Genomic DNA, 12,904 nt, shown 5'->3' with positions numbered 1-12,904 from the left:
AGGACGGAGATTCAATCATAAAATTATAGAATATTTTCCCTTCCCCATACCTTACCACTCCATCAACTGAACTCTAATATAAAATAAGAGTAAATTGCAGTTGAAAGAACTGAAGGATGCAAACTATCTATGAGAGAGGAAGCAAAACAAGTTCATCAGAGGAACTGGAAAGCCTTGGGACCAACAGCAACAGCAGGTACTGAACGTAGCTAGAATTCTAACTCTATTAACCAAAATTCTAAAAGTAAAGGCCTATTCACATAAGTACCACTACTAATGAATAGGTCTGACTTTCAACACGAAATTACAGAACACATAAAAGAATAAATTTTTAAAAAAGGAGGAACTGATACCAGGAGCCCAAGTGGAAAGCGAGAGTTTTGAGAATGATGAGGGCAATGAATGTATAAGTGTGCTTCACACAATTGTTGTATGTGTGGATGGTGATAAGAGTTGCATGAGTCCCAATAAAATTATTAAAATTTTAAAAAGAATAAAACATAATTTGAAGAGTTAAAGCAATCATCAGAATTAGACACAAATGTCAGAATTATCAGACAAGAAATTGAAAGTAACTATAATTTGTGCAAAGGGTCTTTATGGGCTGTAATGAACCGAATGGCTCCTAGCAACATAATTTGTATGGAAGACAAAGTTTAATATATGGAGATCTAGTGAAAATGGTACAATAACATTCAAGAAAGATACGTCATCTAAACAGAGAGATGTAGACTCCAAGAAAGAATATTTTTAATGTTCAAACTCAAAAACCCTGTAACACAAAGGAACAGTGGATTTGAAAAATTTATGAGTAGAACTAATAAAAGATTCAATGGACCTGAAGACAGGTGAGCAGAGTTTTCTAAACAGAAATATAAAGAGAAATTAAGTTAAAAACTCAGGGAAATCTTCAGAATATATTGTTACTTTATCTGGGCGCACTCAAGTCTTCTCTGACTCAGAGAAACACAATGGAAAACCGAACAAACCACTTCTCAAGCCGGAGCCAACCTCACAATTGTTAGATTTGAGTCCATTGTTGCAGTCACTTTGTTGAAGGTCTTCTGCTTTTGCAATGACCACTCTACCAAACGTGACTTCCAGGGACTGGTCTCTTCTGAGAACATGTCCAAATTACGCGAGATAAAGTTTCACTAGCCTCACTTCTCAGGAGTATTTGAATGGTGCTTCTTCCAAGACAGATTTGCATGTTCCTCTGGCAGTCCAGTGAGACTCTAGATATTCTTAGACAACACTACGATTCAAATGCATCATTCTTCTGTTGTTTTCCTTATTCATTGTCCAGTTTTCACACGCATCCTTGAATTGGGTACATCTTAGTCCTCAAAGTGACAGTTTTGCTCTTTAACATTTTAAAGAAGTCTTCTTCAGCAGATTTGCCCAATTTCATAAGTCATATGATTTCTGGACTGCTGCTTCCATGAGTTGTGATGGTGGATACAAGCAAGATGAAATCCTTAACAACTTCAGTCTTTCCTGTGTTCACTATAGTGCTTTGTATTGGTTCAGTTGAGAGTATTTGGTTTTCTTTAGAATGAGTTGTAATCCATAATAAAGTATATAGTCTTGGTTTTCATCAAGTGTTTTAAGTTTTCGTATTTGCATATCACAAGCTGTTAATAAACTTGCCTCTAATTCTGGTACCCCAACTTCTTTCACATAGTGCATATTCTCTGATTATTTAATCAGCATGAAGTTAAAATAAGTATTTATATGACCTCCTAAGCACATTTTCTGATTTTAATCAATTCACAAAATCCCTTGTTCTTTCAAATGTCTATTTCTTGGTATATGTATAGTTTCTAAATGAGCACAATAAAGGTACTAACATCCCCCATTCTTCTCAATATTATCCATAGCTTGTCACCCACACATTGAATGTGTGGTAGTTACATAATCTGCTGTCAATTTATTGAGGATTACAAGTGAAGGGGTGGAGTCTGGCTTGTCAATCAAGGTATAACCAATGAGGTCTCTGTATGGGCATGGCCTTCTCCTGAGAATTCTGTGAATTCCTGTATTTTCTCCTTAAAGTTGAGAGACATTTTTCTCTCTCTGCTTACTTCCTGTGAAACATCCCTGAAGAGAAGCCACATGAACCTACCCTGATGCAGCCCTGGAAGCCGGAGAAGCCATGTGGAGACCCCTGTGAGTGCTGAGATGCTTATGACATCACTGGATCCAAAGACTTTCTACCAGCTGGCTGGAAATCATCCTGAATTCAACACCATTGCATGTGCTTCTTGAGTCTGAAGAGGACTTTATAGATTGGTATCAGACATATGGGCTAATATCAGACTTATGGGGCTTGGAGTGGACTGGGTTGGGATATGTTCTTAATGTAAAATTACCCTTTATATAAAACTCTGTCTTATACACATATGAGTTTCTATGGATGTTTCCCTAGTCTACGCGGACTAACACAGAATTCATGTGTCTAGTCGATAAAACATGAGTAAACATCTTTCTTTTCTACCAAGACATGTTGTGTAGCACTTCTTCCAAGACAGATGTGCTTATTCTTTTGGAAGTTTGTGGTATTTCCAATATTCTTCACCAGCACCATAATTAAATGCCTTGATTGAAAATACCATGATGCAGATATGAAATAACTTCATCTTCAAAGAGACGTCCTTGCACTTCAGTGTTTCAGAGAGGTCTTGATTAGCAATGAGTCCGTTTGATTTCTAACTGCTGATTCCTTCCATGAGCATTGTCTGTGGACCAAAGAAAAAGGAGGAGCAGCATTGAGCCCATAAGGCAGAGCAGAGGGCTTCCTGGCCCTTGGAACAAAGCACAGGCTCAGGGCTCACATAGCTGAGGGGCTGAGGACCAGAGGAAGACATGCTTATCAACAGGGTTGAAAAGAATTGTTGCAGATAAAATCAAAACTGTGTTCTTAACTGTCGCGCGCTCAGTCTCGCCAGCAAGAAGGACGCGCCACAACAGGATTCTTCCACAGGCGTTTAATGCGGGTTCGATTTGCAGATGCGGAAAAAGACCCCGAAGCCCCAAACTACTGCTGCTTATATGCGCTCTATGGGGACGTGCTGTGCATTGATTGGTGCGTTCGCCAGAACCCTTATTAGCATACTCCAGGGTGGAGTTATGACTATGTCATCTAAGCAGTGCGCATGCTCTAAGTGGTTGTTTACCACTTAACTGGGCCACCGCCCTGACTGCCCGGCGCCATCTTGTAATGGCGGCGAGAGCTGCGGCTTCCCACACTTAACATTTTGTATCGTGTTAGTATCCCTAATAAACCCCATAATTGCGTGTGTTATCTGTGATGTTGTTATAATCATTGCAAGAGAGAAGTAAAGCATCCTGGGGGAAATAGTTGCTATCAAAATTGGGTATAGGGAGTTGGCTGCCACCTTGGATCCAGGGTCCACAGTCGGTGCTGCGGGCCACTGCACAGGTTCTGGAAAGTTCTGGATTGCTAAACAATCACAGGCTCCAAGTGCAGCAGCACAGGTATCTCTCACTCCATGAGTACCTGAGCATGGAGCTGCTGCAGGAAGCTGCCATCCCTATTCCCAAAGGACACGTAGCAAAATAACCAGATGAAGCTTTTGCAATTGCGGGAAAATTAGGTTCAAAAGATGTAGTGATAAAGGCACGGGTTTTAGCTGGTGGGAGAGGAAAAGGAACATTTGAGAGTGGCCTTAAAGGAGGAGTGAAGATTGTTTCTCTCCAGAAGAAGCAAAAGCTGTTTCATCACATATGATTGGGAAAAAGTTGTTTACCTAGCAAAGTGGAAAAAAATGGGTAGAATAGCAATCAAGTACTGGTCTGCCAGAGAAGATATCCCAGGAGATAATGCTATTTTGCAATAACAATGGGAAGGTCATTTCATGGGCCTGTCTTAATAGGTAGTCCTCAAGGTGGTGTCCACATTGAAGATGTGGCTGCTGAGTCTCCGGAGGCCATAGTTAAAGAACCAATTGATATTGTAGAAGGCATCAAGAAGGAACAAGCTCTCAGCATTGCACAGAAGATGGAATTTCCACCTAATATTTTGGATTCTGCAGCAGAGGACATGGTCAAGCTTTATGCCCTTTTTTTCTGAAATATAATGTAATCATGGTAAAGATCAATTCCATGGTAGAAGATTCAGATGGAGCTGTGGTTTGTATGGATGCAAAGAATAATTTTGATAGTAATTCAGCCTTTCACCAGAAGAAAATCTTTGCCCTACAGGACTGGACCCAGGAAGATGCAAGGGACAAAGCTGCAAGTGAAGCCAATCTCAACTACATTGGCCCAGATGGAGCCATAGGCTGTCTGGTTAACGGTGCTGGCTTGGCCATGGCTGTGATGGACGTAAAACAACTTCATGGAGGGACTCCAGCCACCTTTCTTGATGTTAGGGGTGGTGCTACAGTTCTTCAAGTGACAGAAGCATTTAAGCTTATTGCTTCCGATCAAAAGGCACAGGCTATCCTGGTCAACATTTCTGGAGGAATCGTGCAGAGTGATGGCATTGCACCGGGTATAGTTATGTTAGTCAAGGATTTGGAAATTCAAATATCTGTTGTCATACGGTTACAAGGAACACGCGCTGATGATGCTAAGGCACTAATAACAGACAGCGGACCAAACATTCTTGCTTGCGAGGATTTGGATGAAGCTGCTAAAATGGCATTAAAACTCTGAAATAGTGACCTTAGCCAAGCAAGCCTGGGTGGATGTGAAGTTTAAGTTGCCCATCTGAACTGACAACCCAGTGGATGGTGGGAGGTGTTAAATGTGCTACAAACATTGAAAATACTGAGTCTGTATTATTACTCCTTTTCTTTTCAGTGTGTGGAGGTTGTAATTGCCATGTAGGGAAACAAACTTCTACAAAGTGTTTTGTCTGCATTTAATTCTACCGTTCAGGGTGAGCTGTTTGTATACAGCGTACATAGAATGCAGTTAGTTCATTTTTGGTTTTGCAACTGTTTCTGCTTCTATAGAATGCCACTTGTGATATGCCTGTGTATAAATATTGGCTACAGAGTTTTTCATTGATGTTTCCTATGAATAAAATAAATATGAAGACAAAGCTTTATTCTTTAAGTTTAGAAGTATATTATATCTAATAACTAGCCTCCTTGCTGGAGTTCTATATTAAAACAATGTTTTATATAAGAAGTGGGTATGGGAAACACCAAATATAAGCTCATTATGTCAATCATTATTTATAAATAGCTTTCAAACATTGCTCAGAGTAGCCTTTTAAGTATTTTAGTGAGGTAGCTATTTCATTATTTGTACATTGTTTTAATCACTATGAAACATCGATAGCTACAAGTCTCCATGATTCTGCTGTATTATTAAGAAGTACCTATAGGTCTGTATTAAATAAAGGCATATTTACTAAGGACATGGCAGACAAAATTAGGACTGTCAATTAAGGTTAATAAAAATCTCTAAAATGTTTTTAAAAATTAGGGAATAGGATAGAGGGTAAAAGCCTGTTTGACCTCCGACATATGGCAATCACCCATGGGCTGGCATGGGGTTGGATTCCCAATCTCCTTTGTATAGCCAGAGGAGGTCAGACTTGGCTCCATCACATTTCCTCATCCAGGTAGGGTCAATGGAAAGCCACCAGCAGAGGCCAGAGTGTCTCTCAGAAACACAGGGACTGCTGCAGAGGCACGATGGGCGGCCGCGTGTTTGAGCTGGAGCATGTGGCCCTCGATGAGCAATAGGTGTGCCAGGAAATGGTATCTTCTCTAGACCTCAGGACAAGAGGGATGAGGCCCGAGACACCTGAGCCTGCAGGAACATTTAGTCTTTAGCCAATAGCAGAGACACCTGAGCCTGCAGGAACATTTAGTCTTTAGCCAATAGCAGTTTTATCAGGGCTCTACAAATAGCAAAGGTACTCAGTGGGGTGTGGTAGGGCCAATGGGGGACAGAGTACAGTGAGTGACAGCTGGCAAGGACTTCCGCACAGCAATAAGCCGGGGGGAGCCTGGAAGTCTCTCACCCACCAGGGATCCTTAGCAGTCATTAAGGTGATCGTTCTTAATTCTTGCCTTTTTTAGATATTAAAACAGCTGTCTTCTTGATACTCAATCTGCCTTTCTGTGGTGTCCACACTGGCTGTAATCTGACTGTAATAAAAAAGACATATCCATTATTTTTGAAACCCTCGTTATAAAATGAAATTTCTAAATTAAATATTTCAATTAAAGGGGAAACGCTTTTAGAGGCTTTAAATGTCAACTGGAGAAAGCACTGGAAAGACTGTAAAACGTTTTATCACTCATACGCAGGAGCAAAATGTAGTTAAAGATCATTATTAAGATTTTTAAAGTCTAGATCAAGAATTCCTATAGTTATTTAGAACATAAATGAGTTACATTCTCAGAAGCCAATTATTCAAATACTTAGAAATATATCTTTTAGGTTTTTTATAAAAAATTTATCTTCAACATTTCTATTTTGATTATACATGATAAAATCTAATTAATGTTTATACACATCTCCAAATAGAGGTCTCGAAAGGTCCTTCAATTTATCCCAGTTGTTTTTTTTAGCATCAACAGCACTGCCAACTGGTTAGATCTGCAAATCATGGGAAACAATTCCAGAAGTGAAAGAGAAACTCAGGTGAGGGGGCATTCAGAAATCTCTTTCCACGAGCCATCCAGGGGCTTCTAATGCATCTAACATTTGAGCACCAGAAAGTGTCTGCACTAGAGGGCCCACTCTAAGTCACTCACATCCAATTGAACTCTTTATGGTTTGAAGGCATCTAAGTGTTCCTACTGCTTATTTAGTTTGGGGGAACTTTCTTGTGGGAGGAGGAGAGTCTTGTGAAGAAGGCTGCCAAGGCCAAGTCACCTCAAATGGCCCTGTCACAATCAGGGATCAATACCCACGGTCATCTCCTAAACCAGAGGGTTGAGGTAGTGGGGTAGGGACAAGGACTGTGGCTAAGAATTAAAAGATTGTAGGATCAGATTAAAACAAGGCAAAGTCAAGGCAGCAACATAAATCAACCAACCTCTTTTGCAACCAACCTCAGAAGGCAAAGGACAAAGAGCTTCCTGCTGGACCCAAACACTCTTCTGTGAGGTAGGAGCAAAGGAAAAATGCTTACAGGATGCTGAGACCTATAGTGTCTACCTGTTTACACTACCTGCTTAATTTCAATAGTGAAAGAAGACCATATGCTCGCCCTTCGCAAGCCTTGATCAGCTGATTTTAGAATTCAGGAAGAAGTTAAGATTCGATGTTAGGAGACAAACAGGACTAATTTTTCAAAATGGACTTAGTTGAACTCGGAACGCTGCTTCACACTGCCTGACATGCTCACCCGTGAACCACAAGTTCAGTGGTTTGAACACACCCACTACCCCGTGGGAGAAAAGTGTGGAAGACTGCCTTTGTGAAGATTTCCAGCCCTGGACACCCCACGGCCAGTGCTACTTTGTCCGAGGTGGTTGCTGTGCGCTCAATTCAACTTGGCAGTGAGTTCGGTTTGGTTTATTTCTCCTCAACTATATAAAGTGGAAGCACAGTCAAAATTCTAGGCTGTTGATGGAGAGATTGGCCATGGATGAAAGCGCTGATGACCTACTTTCAGAAATTCAGCAATTGAGAATCCGGTAGCGAAGAAGTCTACTCGGACACCATTAGGGTTTCCAGGAGTCAGAATTGAATTGGCTGTAGCTGTTTTTGCATAAAGATACTTGTCCCATGCAGTGCAGTGAATTATTTAATGTGCCTCTTCTTGCCATAGTCTCCCATAGTAATGGTAGTCATAGTAATTCCCATGAAACAAATTTTTATTTTTAATTGGACTATGTCTGAGAAGGTGGGGAACATGTAGGCTCCAGGTGTGTCTGTGCTTATTAGCAGGGCTCATGGTGATGGCCAATACTGGTTATAAACAGAGCTGTCTTAGGAAGAGGAAGGGGGATCTCACTACCAGCAAGAGCCAGGAGTACAGTGTCCTCTCAGGATCCTGAAATTCCTCTTGACACCAGAGGATCTGCAGAGGAACCACGACAGCAGAACTGAGAGTCGGAGCAGTGGACTGTCCCGCCCACGGAGGAAGTAAAGCTGAGTGCTTTTGAGCAAGGAGGCTGACTTGTGGAGTAGGGAGACTCTGGGCTCTTAATTCAGGGAGCTGCATTTGCTGACGCACAGAACTGGCACTGAGAGCCTTCAGTTTGAGGTTTACAGCAGAGTGATGTACTCTTGAATCCTTCATTGGCAACCCCCAACAAATCTTGTAACATGCCTCGCTGAACAACTACATGCTGGTCATTTCCACCTGAATTATAACCTGTTAGCTTTCATAATAGACACCATCATCATGAACATTATGAGTTCTATGTGTCCATTGCAATGAGTTTTAGAACCTACATGAAACGCAGACACATCAATAGCTTCATTGTTTATTTAGAAAGTATTTCAGGAGAAAAGATCATAATCGTAGATTGCCTCTGTCAAATATCCTTCAGATTGACCAGGAAACTATCAGGGTGTTGCAGTGATAGGATTGAACCACTTGAGGGCAGCAAAAGAACATGTCATGTCTGTCCTAGACACTGGAACCTCCAAAATACAACACACCTACAGAATGTTTTTATTTTTAAATGTTTTTCAGGTACTTTTACCTTTGTTTAAAGCAGTGGTTCTCATCTTTCCTAATGCCCCAGTCCTTTAACACAGTTCCTCATGCTGCGGTGAACCGCCCAACCATGAAATTATTTTGTTGCTACTTCATAACTGTAATTTTGCTACTGTTATGAATGGAGCGACCCCTGTGAAAGGATTGTTCGACATCCAAAGGGGTTGTGACCCACAGGTTGAGAATAGCTGGTTTAAATCTTATTATACATATTGTCTCACTTTCTTAGTTTACATTCTAGATAGTATCATTCATGTAAATGGAATAAAAACAAAAAATTAATTTAAATCTTTTTGGTTTAACAGCTCCATTTCACTGTGGCTTTTGACAGAGGTAACCATGAGGTATTACTCAATTCAGTCAAGTTTGCAGGTTTTTCACCTCAAATCATTTTTCAGATTCATGTGTCTTATCATGTCCATCCACATATAGATTCATACATGTGTTTGTTTATTTACTCCGGGTTGTTAGGGAAAATACAGTTTTGGAGTTATTACTGTGAACACCACACCTGGCCTGTCCTTTTGAAGTACTGGGGTGGCTTGCATGTTGCCGTGTCCCCAGGATCTAAAACACCGGTAGAGCCCATGCTAGGTAGGTTTCAGGACAGCTCCAAGAGCACAGATGAGAAAGAAGGAACAGGAGTGCCACTTGTGAAAAATTCGTCATTGTAGCAGTTGCACTTTGTCTGAGTAGCAGTTGCACTTTGTCTGATCACAGTGCCAGCCTATGCATGAGCCCCTCCAGTGGCAGGACCCTCAAACGGGGGTCGGGGAGGGGGGAGAATGACCTCCTTGGATTGGACAAGGATACAAGGAAACGTGCGGGATCTTCATCAGCTGACGTAGCCCAACGCAAAATGAGAATAAGTTCTGCAAACATCCATTGGCCATCAGGATGTGGAATGCACAAAATATGAATCTAAAAAAGTTGAACGTCCCCAAAATGCAATGGAGCACAAAAAGACACGCATCCTAGGCATGGACGAGCTGAGCTCTGCCACCACTGGTCCTGCCCCGGTGCGCGCTCAGTTTCAGCAGGGTTCCAGAAGTCATTGCAATGGCCGCACAGAACTCAGTTAACATTCACAATTATGATGCTTTTTAAGGAAGTTACAAACGCTCAGGGTACAATTACCGGGCAGGATAGCTTCTTCTCACCTGAGACAGTTAAAGTTTATTGTGCCAACCTGGCCTTTGGGGTTAATTGAAGGGTGGAGAGATAAATGACTTGCTGCCCCTCGCCTTTCGAGTTCTCCGGTCTCTTGCTTTGTGAAGGTCAGACCAGGGTGCCACCGCCTTAGCCAGTTCCCTGCTTCAGCTTTTCCTGCAAGACATCCCCAAGGAGAAGTCGCATGTACCTACCCCAATGCATGCCTGGTGCTGGAGCAGCCGTGTGGAGACCCCTGCCAGCACTGAGATGCTTGCACGTTCACTGACGAGGCTTTCCTCCTGCAGTCGGCGTCATGGTGTGTGTTTTGTGAGATGGAGGAAGACTTTGTGGATTTGTTAGGCAGATAGGCAGGGAGGGGATGTCCATTGACGCATGCCCAGGAAAACCAAGCATAGAACAAAAGTCTAGGTTTTCCCACCAGTGGGCATGGGTGGGCATTATACCTGGATCAGCCCACCTAGGCCAGGTGATTGCAATTCAGCCAGTGGGATCAACCTGGAGTTGGTCACCCTGCCTCCCCCGGGAATCCTTGAAACGGCAGGAACCGACAGGGAGAGAGGTCTTTCTTGGAAGAGAACTTGGGAGAGAGATCTTTGCGTGACCCGGAGCAGTCTCTGCCAGGCTGCATGGTCGAAAGGAATCCTATGGGTGCCGCGTAAAACCTGAAGCTTCTTTTAACTCTCATTAAATTCACTTGGATCACGAGCCAGGCTTCGGCGTGAATTCTTTCTTGTGCAGAGCCAAGGACCGAGGTGTAACTCCAGCCTGGAGAGCAAGAGATCTTACAGATTGGTGTTGGACATATGGGCTAATGTTGGACTTGTGGGCTTGGGCAGCACTGGGTTGAGATGTTTTCTTGATGTGCACTTAACCTATATATAAAACTCTCTCTTCTACATATGAGTTTCTGTGGATTTGGTTCTCTAAAGCACCCAGATTAACACACACATGCTTGGGCATTGTACAGGCCTCTTGGCCCCTGGCTGCTTGCACAACGTCGCGAACTCAGTCAGGGCTGCCAATAAGTGCACCAAGGGCACCTAACAGCGCCGTAATCCTCAGCCTGAAGACTAACAGCTCTAATTCTGTAGGCCAGCAAACTGCCCTGCCCCTGACCTCCATCCCCAAACTTAATAAGTGTTTAAGTACTTCACTCCATAAGCCAGTCTCCTGCCTGAAGGCACTCGGCATCTCTTGCTTCGGAGACTGGGAAGACCACCACTCTGTCTCATGCTCTGGCTCCTGGTTCTGCAGTTGCTGCTCCTCTGTCATTCCTCTGGTGTCACAGCTGCTTCTGGGATGGAAGAGATTCCAGGAGCATGAACCTCAGGGGCTAAAGAATGTTCTCCACTACTGGCTCTTTCTTCTAGCTGGTAGCAAGAGCTATCCCCTTTTCGCCTTCTGAGCTGGCCTGAATTCACACAATGGCAATCTCAATTAATCCTCTTAGCAGTCACTTAGAACTGACTCCTGTCAGTATTTCCCTTGCCTTCTCTTACGCAGGACCCCTGGCAAAGGTTACATGCTGGGTTACTGACTGCAGGTGGGCAGTGCAAAATCACCAGCCTCTCCTGTGAAGAGTTACAGTCTCAGAAACTCACAGGGGCTTCGTTCTACCCTAACCTACGGGGCCACCATGAGTTAGAATCCGCTTGATGGCCCCGAGTTAGGTTTTTAAAAATCTCTTACCTAGTCCCATCAGGTAAAAGTCATTTGGTGGGAGTTAGAAAGAAGGAGCATATATCAAGAACTGGTGGTATTGAGAGAATACGTATGCACTAATGACAATGGTGGGAAAAAAAGAGGCTCCAAGAATTGATTTAATATCAATTGAAATGTTTTTAAGAAACTGTTGGAACCCTGAAAACACTCGAATATGTCAAGGAATTTAGAAAACCTGGACGACCAAATGGAAGAGATCGATATATCAATATGTGTGCCCATTCCATAGAAAGGTGGCCTAACAGAATGTGGAAATTATTAAACAATATCATGAATATCACTTGGAACTATAATTTTATGGAAGATTGTTTTTAAAGTTGTAGCACTGAGCTCCAAAAATTCAAGCTGAACTCAGAGGAAGACTGTATGGCACACGGTTGCAGATTTTCATGGACAGCAGAGGATACCAGAAGGATGTTTCTTGTGTTTTATTGACTATGCAGATGTATTTGCTTATGTGGAAATATGGATAACGCTATGAAGAATGGGAATTCCTGAACCCTTTTCTCAATCTTCTTTGGAATCTACACATACATAGAGACAGACATTTGAACAAAACACTGGGTATTGCATGGTTTAAAATCGGAAAAGGTGTGAGTCTGGCTTGTATCCTTTCACCATACGTATTCAGTCTGTATGCTGAGATCATTTGAAAAACGGAAATATATAAAGAATGCAGCCTCAAAATTAGAGGAAAGTGCCTTAACAGCCTAGGCTATGCAGATGATACAATTTTCCTTTCTGAAAATGAGGACAACGTGCAGCACTTACTGACGATCAAAGACTTCAGCTCAGTATGGATTGCTTCTCAATGCAAAGAAATAAAAAACCATCACCACTAGAACAATCGAGCACATTGTGACAATTCGAGAAAAGATTGGAATTGTCAAGGATTTCATCTTACTTGAATCTATAATCAATACTCATGTAAACAGCTGCCAGCCAAGAAAATAAATAAGAATTGAACTGTGAAAATCTCTTTAAAGATTTCTTTAAAATGTCAAAGTACAAAAAAAAAAAAAAAAAGCCAAAGTACAAAGCCATTGTTTTGAGGACTAAGGTCTGAGGACCCAAGGAAAGGTATTGCCAATTGCCTCATATGCACGAGAATACAGGAAGAGCTGAGAAGAATTGATGCGTTTGATAATGACATTCTCAAAGAACATTGACTATACCATGGACAGCTAGAATAACAAATCCGTTTGAACATTTTTAGAACAATTATCTGTTTTGTAGAAGCAAACAGTGAGATTTAACGTCACGTACTTTGGACATGTTACCAGGAGGGACCAGAATCGTGGAAAGGACATCATGCTTGGTAAAGTAAAGGGTCATTAAAAGTGGTGA

General features: G+C 42.1%; 1 pseudogene; it reads left to right on the top strand.

Annotated features, from left to right (window-relative positions):
- The window catches only part of LOC142446079 (succinate--CoA ligase [ADP-forming] subunit beta, mitochondrial pseudogene), a 36,003-nt pseudogene extending 31,265 nt beyond the window's left edge, over nucleotides 1–4,738 (top strand).
- Nucleotides 4,739–12,904: the final 8,166 nt, after the last annotated feature.

Source organism: Tenrec ecaudatus, chromosome 4 (assembly GCF_050624435.1).
Source record: "Tenrec ecaudatus isolate mTenEca1 chromosome 4, mTenEca1.hap1, whole genome shotgun sequence".
Lineage (NCBI taxonomy): Eukaryota > Metazoa > Chordata > Mammalia > Afrosoricida > Tenrecidae > Tenrec > Tenrec ecaudatus.
Note: the sequence above shows the minus strand (reverse complement) of the source record. Positions and strands in the feature narration are given on the sequence as shown.